Source organism: Mercenaria mercenaria, chromosome 15 (genome assembly GCF_021730395.1).
Source record: "Mercenaria mercenaria strain notata chromosome 15, MADL_Memer_1, whole genome shotgun sequence".
NCBI classification, from domain to species: domain Eukaryota; kingdom Metazoa; phylum Mollusca; class Bivalvia; order Venerida; family Veneridae; genus Mercenaria; species Mercenaria mercenaria.
Window position 1 is genome coordinate 27628342 of NC_069375.1, and position 9434 is coordinate 27637775.

The following is a 9434-nucleotide window of genomic DNA, read 5'->3' on the forward strand; positions in this document are numbered from 1 at the left end:
ATTACTTCTTACTATTTAATGTGATTTTCATGACCATAGTTTTAATGCCATATATTAAAAAGCCATGAAATAAGTATATTAAAACCCTGGTAAAATATACCTTGTTAAAATGACTTTGATGGCCATGAAAAGCTGCTTAAAATAAACCATTAAAATAAGTTAATTGGCTCCTTAAAACTCCATGAAAATTTTTAATTGGCATGAAATTAATGTGCCATTAAAAAGTACCACTTAATTCCACATTAATAAGTAAATACTAATTGGGCCATTAAAGTTTTTAATACTCTGTAAATGGCCGTTAATTATTAAAAATTGATTAATGGTCTCATTAGATATGTCAGATTCAGTTTTAATGAGTTCTTTATATTTTAATGGTATACTAAATTAAGGGCCATGAATATTTGCCAACAGAATTAGACAACTTAAGATAATCAACTTTATATTGATATTTGTCGTATTGATTTAAACTACGTATTTCTACACAAGTTATAGTATCTATACATATGTACTGTTATGTAAAAAGCTAGAAGAATATTTGATTCTTCTTTTTTCTCTCATAATTTTGTAATGTAAACACATGTAACAGCCTCGTTCAAACATTTGTCATATTGTATCCTCATTCTGTCATATGTTCATATGAAATGAGAAAATAAATGAATATTGTATTGTATTGTGTTGTATTGAGAAGTGTTTACAGGTACAGGTTTAATAGATCAAGTGACCATATGGGTAGTTTTAACTATTCAACATTTTTATATTGACAAACATCCTGACCAAGTTTTTACTGGTACATACATTAGGCGTCAGGTGTATTCAAAAAGCAACTGTTGATGACAATGTCAGCGCACAATGGGCGATCACAATTTAGCTCTCCTACAGTACTTTGTGCTCAGGTGCATGCACTTAAACAGCTAAGAGCGAATGTTTGAGGGAATGCATCACAAGTAGCTCCCCCACATCAAGCTTACAACACTCTTTGATTCATTGAAACGAAGAAGCCATTGATCTGCCCATGCCCCAAATGAATTTCAGTCAGACTGTAAATCTTCACAATCTTTTGTACTGTTCACTTCTCTATAAACATTAGTTTCTACTCAAGGATTGGAAAATTTGAAAATCTAAACTGGTCTGAACACATTTTATAATGTAAATTCCTTACCCCACCCACGTTCTTATACAAATGCTGATTATTTGGACAGGGAGAAACAAAAAAACAGAAAAAGTGGCATGCATCAATACGTATTTACCCTTACCAAAATAATGTTGATTGATGTTATCAAATAATTTAATATGTTTCATCCGACTTTCATTGAAGAAAACCGATTTTTTGTAGGAACACAATTTGGCAAACATTTAAAAAATGACATAACTGCATCAAGGGGAAATAACTTCGATGCAACTAAACATAACATCATGATATATTATAGACGATGTGTGCGTAGTATGTATTTATTGTGATTAAAGTCTATTTTAGAACTATATGGGACTGGAATTACAAGCATTCAATGGGACGAGTGCAAGCCAAAAAAAAAAAAAAAAAAAAAAAAAAAAAAAAAAAAAAAAAAAAAAAAAAAATATATATATATATATATATATATATATATATATATATATATATATATATATGTGCTTCTGAAAATATATAAATCACATTTTACAGAATGAAGGATTTAATGTGCATCAAATTGCTGTTAAGGGCCATTAAGTTTACTCTTAAATGAAATTGTACAGAACCTGAACATTTAATGGGCATTAAGTCAAATTTAAGGGCCATGAATAATCCTGTTAAATTCAAAATATACAGAATTTCACTATTTTTTCAAAGCCATTAACGTTTTAGCTACCAAACTAAATTTTTAACGGCATGATTCATGGTCAAAAATAAGTGTTTTAATGGTATTTTAACATGTAACATTGTGAAACCTATCAAATAAAGTGATGCAAGGATTAATGGGGTAAATTAACGGGTTTTCCTATTCTAATGGATATTTTACAGGGTTTTAAACCATTTTAATGGTATGTGCATCCAGTAGTGCATGCTGAACATATATCAGTATTATTACGAAGTACCTCTGCTTGTATTTGCAGTGCTTATATCATGTATATGATGCGCTTAACACTGTATAAAAGACCATTACTCAGTGCTACAAGCCAAATATCACAGGACCTTGAAGTTAGGACAGATTCAAGGTATTTTAAAGCTGGGCTAAAATCAAACATCATTTCATACAGCTCAGTATGAACATTAATGTAATTTTTGGCAAGGTTCTGTCTTTATTTCGTCATCAAAATCATTCATTTTCATCAAAAGGCCGGTATGATATAAAATCGATTATATGTATATATATATATTTTTTTTTAAAGTACCGATTTGCAGTCACAAACCTTTTCTTTCAGCTCGTATTTGTGATACGAATCATGTTTTGTGAAGTTCTATATGAAGTGGCTTATGACACAGACACTTGAGGTTAGGACCATCCCACCCACCCCACTATCCTTCGCCCCTGCCTAAGTTCTATGAATGTGATATTCATGGGTAGTAATGAAATATATGACAGCCCTGGCATCGACTTTAGAGTCCCTGGTATCAATCTACGATTCTGTAACCATTCTGTCATATGACACAGGTCCTGACAACTGACGTTCGGGTTCCGACGCGAAAATCAGTAATTATTATACATCAATTAATCTTGCTTGTATGGCACACTTCCCTGCGAATTGTCAAGAGAATTGACGGTAAAATGCATATTTTCTCAAACACGCTGAAATGTTACAAAATGCGTTTTATGATCTTCACATACGCTCAGTAGATTTTAAAATGCCAAAATAATATTCGCTAAACTTAGGCAGGAGCGGAGGAGAATGTGGTGGGTGGGATCTGGTGGTCCTAACCCCAAGCTAAGCCTTAAGGAGGCTAAGCAAATAATTCTAACAAATTTAGAGAGGGCGCTACAGACCAAACTTGATGAAGATCTATCCAAGCATTTTTTGAGTAGTAGTTTGAATATTTTTCTTTTTAATTTTCATCTCGGTGAACCCCAAAAGTGGCCAAACAGAACTATCTGAACAAACCCGAGAGATCCATGAAGGTATGCTACAGACCCTGTTGGGTGCATGTTTGCACTCCAGCGACCCCTAACAGGGGTAAGGTAGAATTATTTGAACATATTAAAGAGGAGGCCCTGAAAGGATGCTGCAGACCAAACTTCGTGTAATTATGGCAAGTAGTGTCAGAGAAGTTGTTTAAATTACAAGACTGATAATGGATGCCGGAATATCTGTTCTGTGGGCAAAAACAAATGCATTTATGCTTACAGGATTAGAATTTTAATTATTAATAACCTTTTCGCTTATTTATGGATTTTCAAAATTTAGAAAGTTTAAAATACTTACAATTTTCATATTTTCGAATTCAAATATTTTTTTTATACGAAAACCATTTTAAATGACATATAATAACGGCGTAGTGATGTTCAAAAGGTTTAGAGAAAAACACAGTAAGTTAAGTGTTCAAAATTAATCCATTTTATTTCAAAATAATAAATACAAGTAATTAACAAATTGCTTGCTCTATAATCTTTCCATTGATCAAAAAAATATATTGATATGGCTTATTTTAATTTGTGTTTTAAGTACGTTAAGGCCGTTAGAAAAACATCACTGTGGACATTCGGCGTCTTATCATTTCTAAAATTAGAAAATACAACGGATTTGAATACAAACACGATCCCTCCTATACTAAAACATCACCTTGAATGAAATCTACAAATAAAAATTAAGAAGTAAAAATGTAGGAGAGAATGAAGGGATGTAAATCACAAATATAATCTAAGGTAGGGATGTGGTAAGGGTGCAACTGTTTAAGGGTAGCAGGTCATTCATTCATTTGTGAAATACTGGTGTGATAGTTATGGCCCTTTTGCAATACGATATGGGTGATGATGATGCCAAATTATTCACTTTAATTCTAAAGCGTATCCATTAAGTTAAAACAGAGATGAAGCAAAAAATTGCTCCAGTTCAAGAACGTTAGCTCTCCTTATACTTTGTACAGTCACTTAAAACTCCAACACAAGTGGGCAAAACTAATTTATTCAGGTTAAAAACAGCATTCTCACAATATACATATTCATACTGATATATCACACCGTCACATTTTACATTTACTTATATTCCATTTAATGGCATTACAACAACTATTCCATTTCAAGAGAATCTTTAAAAAATTATTTTCAAGTCATATTTATTTTGATTACCACAAGGTTCTTTCTACACCAAAATGACAGCTGCACAGCGACCGAAGCCTTTATTTCTGAAATACGTGTCTGTCATAAATGCTTGTGAACAAGAACTTTATTTCATTTCTCTGAATATAGGACTCAACAGACTTTCTCCAAGCACGTATGTATGATAAAGCATATAATGTATCCACATATAAAACAATGCGAGTTGATTTGAAGGAATGTGAGATTATGTCTTTCGAGTTGGCGATTTTCTTTCAAAAGCAATTTTTTTCTTCATCTAAAGACAGTTATGACAAGTACTGGTGAGAGTAGTGACACTTTGGAACTAAAGTCTGAGAAGCGGTAACAAGAATTTCATAGCAATGGTAGCTGAATCCTCATTAGCCATAAAAAGTATTCACTTTAAAGTTTCAAAACTGAATTATTCATATTGATCATTTTAGATATATGACTACTACATATTTCCACCTTCTTATTACAACAGTCTGGGCATAATTGTTTTACAACTCTTTGACGCTTTCGTGAGACTTTGTACAGTTTTATACTACCAGTACCGGTAAACTGAATTGAATCTGTACCTTATCCTTGGTATAAGGTTGTAAAACTCAAGTTTGCAGACCAGTCTCAAAACTCTAGCATATGACTGGTTCACTGTGTATAGACTCTCTGTACGCCCAAACGGAAGTCGCCAATAACTAGGCGTTCACTTTCGTTTTTCAAATTTTTGGAAGCTGTCGGTAGTGAGTATTTTTATGTTTTTCTGTGGCTATTTGAAATAAATATTCTTGTTGTATATATTTTTCAATGTATGATAAATGTCTCTGCAACAAACTGCCGTTAAATAGACATTAACACATGAAATTAAAACGCATTTTCACCCAAAACCCAGCAGGTCAAAGTAAAAGACGATGCATTCAAGCTAAAAATGCCCATTATTTAGAACTCGAGTGAAATACGTGTCAGAACCGCTTATGAATGTCAAATTATAAATCCATGCAAATGAGTTTATACCTACAAATATGAATTTACAATCCTGAGTAGTTTAAATATTGTTTAATTCAACATCCATCTGAACTATGCACTGACCGCCTAGTCGCAAAACTTTATATAAAACTGTTCCACTATTCACCAAAACACTGTACGCCTATTCAATAAAGAAATGACGAAGTGTTTGGGCTTGTAGGCTCTATACACTGTACTTACTGAATTTATAAATATAAGTTTTATATTGTATTTTACTTGCGACAGTGAAACAGGTTTTATTGGCCTGTTTCACCAACGATGTCCTTGTATTGGACAAGAAATAGAATCTGTATACGAGTTTCCGTTAACATACGAGAAAAATATATATTTATTCCGTTCAGCTTGACAGGACACTTTGTTTTTTTTTCTTTGTATTTTTAGCTCGATTATTCGGGGAATAGCGGTGCTATTCTAGTAGCCCCGGCTTCGGTTAAAGTTAAATTTTTCGGCAACCTTTTTTCTGTCACATGTTTTGCTTATACCTTACTGTAACTTCACATAAACATTGTGCAAACAAAGCCTTTTTATGCAGGGACTGCCCATTATACCCAAATACCCAAGGCGAAGGTCACTCAAGGTGTTGTACTTAATTATTTTTTGAATTTAAGCTCCGCCAACAGACGCGCTGTCTACATGAAAACTTTGTACAATCAAAGTGTCCAAAACGAGTCCGCTCATCTATCTTCCAAGACGGTGGTTAGTTATACGTGTAAACGTTAAGAGCCAGGTCATTTTCCGCTTATTCTGTAGCGATTACTGCAACAATTATTAATGCAAACGAAAAAGAATTGGATATTAGCTTCGATATGCTTGATTTTGACTAATATCAGCGGTGATTTGGAGCCGGATATTAAAATAAACAGAAATTACCAATAACCGCGCCGACGGCAGCTGTTCCTTCTGTGAATGATGATAAAGTCCCCGTCATAAAGTCCGAACAAGTCTCTGAGATGGATCAAACACTGAGTTGTGCCACGTAACGATTATATGAATGATGCGTTAGTGATTTATGTGTAAAGAATCTAGTCATTATTACAAAAAATAATTTCAAACACTATGCAGGTTGGAGTTTATTAGTACGCATTTACCGCGGCTGAGCCGTGCTAGACTAAATTAATTTGATAATTACTTACTAATAAACACTAACCTTTACGAAAAGTGGATTCGAAACTGCAATAATAACATATAAACTGGTCCGTGGCTGTTACAAAAACGAAAGAAATTATAACTATTACTTTTTAACTGTCGGTTGTCATAAAACAAAGTCAAATTATGGAAATATATGAATGAAAAGAAGTTTTGAATAGGCGTACAGTTTTTCGACTAAGCGTTCAGTCCGGATTTTAGAATTTGCGATTAGTGGGCCAGTAATGTATCGACTAGTAGGACAGTGTAATCGGCATATATGTCTCAGAAAAACACATTTTCCTGAAAACGCATTCGTTACCATAGAGTCATGCTAGTATTTATCGATGCGTAAGATATTTATCTACGAAGTAGCAAAGGTTTCAATTCTTTGCAAAAGCTCAAGATACATTTATTTAAAAGAATTGATTGTTTCATTACACAATCGAACAAATACCCACACGTGATTTGACTTGAAATGAAGTATTTTAAGAGTTTTAATAGGCGTGTTTGGTATCTACGTAAAAAGTAGCACTTAAACAATATGTAGATTAAAAATACACTTACTTTATGCGATATTAACGAAATTAACAATGAAAATCCAAGCCATCCGCGACAGCAAAAATTTGTGTTTTGATTTCTGAACGCCTAGTTTTTGGCGACTTCCGGTTGGGCGTACAGAGAGTCTATACACTGTGTGGTTGATTTTGTGCTCAAAATTGAAACTGACCAATGGCAATGGAGTATCTTTAGACTGGTCTCCAAAACAAGCATCATATCCATGTGTTTGTGTCAAACTATTTTGAGATCAATCAGTTGTTTCGTTTTAGAAATAACTGCTGTAAAATCAGATCAGAAATAACTGCTGTAAAGTAAGATATTTGCGGCAAGGCTTTTAGCTCAATGTTTCCAAAGTTGCAGTTGCTTTCTGAGCTTTCATTAAAAATATATGGCCCATTGATAGATGTATTGAACACCTCATATGGCCCATTGATAGATGTATTGAACACCTCGGGGGCCTCCGTGGCCGAGTGGTTAAGGTCGCTGACTTCAAATCACTTGCCCCTCATCGATGTGGGTTCGAGCCTCACTCGGGGCGTTGAATTCTTCATGTGAGGAAGCCATCCAGCTGGCTTACGGAAGGTCGGTTGTTCTACCCAGGTGCCCGCTCGTGATGAAATAATGGACGGAGGGGCACCTGGAGTCTTCCTCCACCATTAAAGCTGGAAAGTCGCCATATGACCTATCATGTATCGGTGCGACCTTAAATCCAAGAAAAAAAAAAAAAAAAATTGAACACCTCATAACAATGAGAAATACTTATGAAAGTATTTATTTCCACAAATAAGACTGTTAGCGAATATAGTTAAAATAAATCCCTCTGACATGACATATTCCAATTTTACTAAATTTTGTATAGATATGGATTCCAAATTTTAATTTAATGTTGCATATAAAAGAAAACTGGGGGTTAGATTCATAGAATTTCAAAACAATATATTTTTTTTGGTGGTGCACATTTCATAGACTACAAGATCAGACTGCCAAACCTGAGAAAAGAAAAACAGCGATGCTAGATGCAACATATCTTGTCTAAAGTGAAAATCATTAATATCATTTTGTCATTTAAGTGACTTGCAGGTCAGTAACTTTAGTTGCTGGCCCTCTGGCTTTAGATTAGACTGGCTCCCGTCCCTATATTTGTTCTTATTTACATGTATAAAAGTTTATTCATTAAAAGGGAATCAACTCCAGCAGGTTGTTTCTACATTGACATTTTTTTATTGCCCCTGGCTCCGAACATTGTATGGTTCAGCCATCAGATAAAATGTGCTATTTTAGAGGCTTAAGGTTTTCTTATTTTGCTTGCAGTATTTATATAAAAAAATAACCATGCAGCCAGGGAGCCAGGCTAGCTTTAGATATCCTTTTCAACTTTTACTAAAATATGTTTCTAACTCCTAATTGGTTAATTCTCAGTAAAATTTTCACACTGACCAATGGTAAGGATATATTCTGAGACTTCAGTCTCTTAACTCAGTAGTGTTAACCTCAGAACCACCAGCACAGCAATTTACATTACCAATGATTGAAGGCCTTCTACCTGCTTAATCAATCTTCTGTTGGTTGCTGGTTGGTACAAATCAGCATTTGTTCAATGACTGTTCACCTCTGCTGTATGGCTATAGGAAAATAAAGTGTATAATCTGTCACTCAGAAAGACCAAATGTCTAATATTATTATTAATAATTTGAATCGTGTTTTTTATGAATTTTCCGACCGCACGGGATCCCCAAAGATTGTGACAAGCAAAGACTATTTATAATCGGCATAATCAAGATACAAAAATGTACTTCATTCTTTCAGACATGATTGCAAGCATAATGATGATTTAACGGCGAAAAGAAAATTATTTCTGAATAGCAAATTTATTCTTTTGACTGTCTTGTGTGATACATGTTATGTCATGTCATGAGCACTTCGCAGTACCTAAAGAAATTCACCCTGGGCACTGATCTGAATTATCGATTCGTTTTCCGCCATTGGTGACGTTACAGCTTTATTACGTCACTGTTGGCGCACTTCATTCACCATTTATAGCTACCGGTACCGGATAAAAGATAACTACACAGGCTAATTCTAAGAGTATTAGATATTTAGCATAAATTAATATCAATTGTATATTTACCGCGATCTTGAGTTAAATCATGCACCTGTCAATATTTTGCCCGCCCGGGGGAGCGGCGGGCATACACGGGACTTTAGACAGAAGGCCATTCCCGACAGGCGGGAATTAGACAAACATTTGATGTACCAACAAGGCTCTAGGGTGGGATTTAGACAAAAAAGGTTGTCTCTAGGGTGGGGATTTAGACAACAATTTTTTTGAAATGTCAAATTCCCCTGGGTCAGCCCGCCGCCCCCCTGGGCGGGCAAAATATTGACAGGTGCATTACAACATTTGGAAACAAAACAGATCTTGGGAGAGATCGGAGAGATCTATTCATAAATGCATTGTATTCTCATATGACTTTTCCTTCA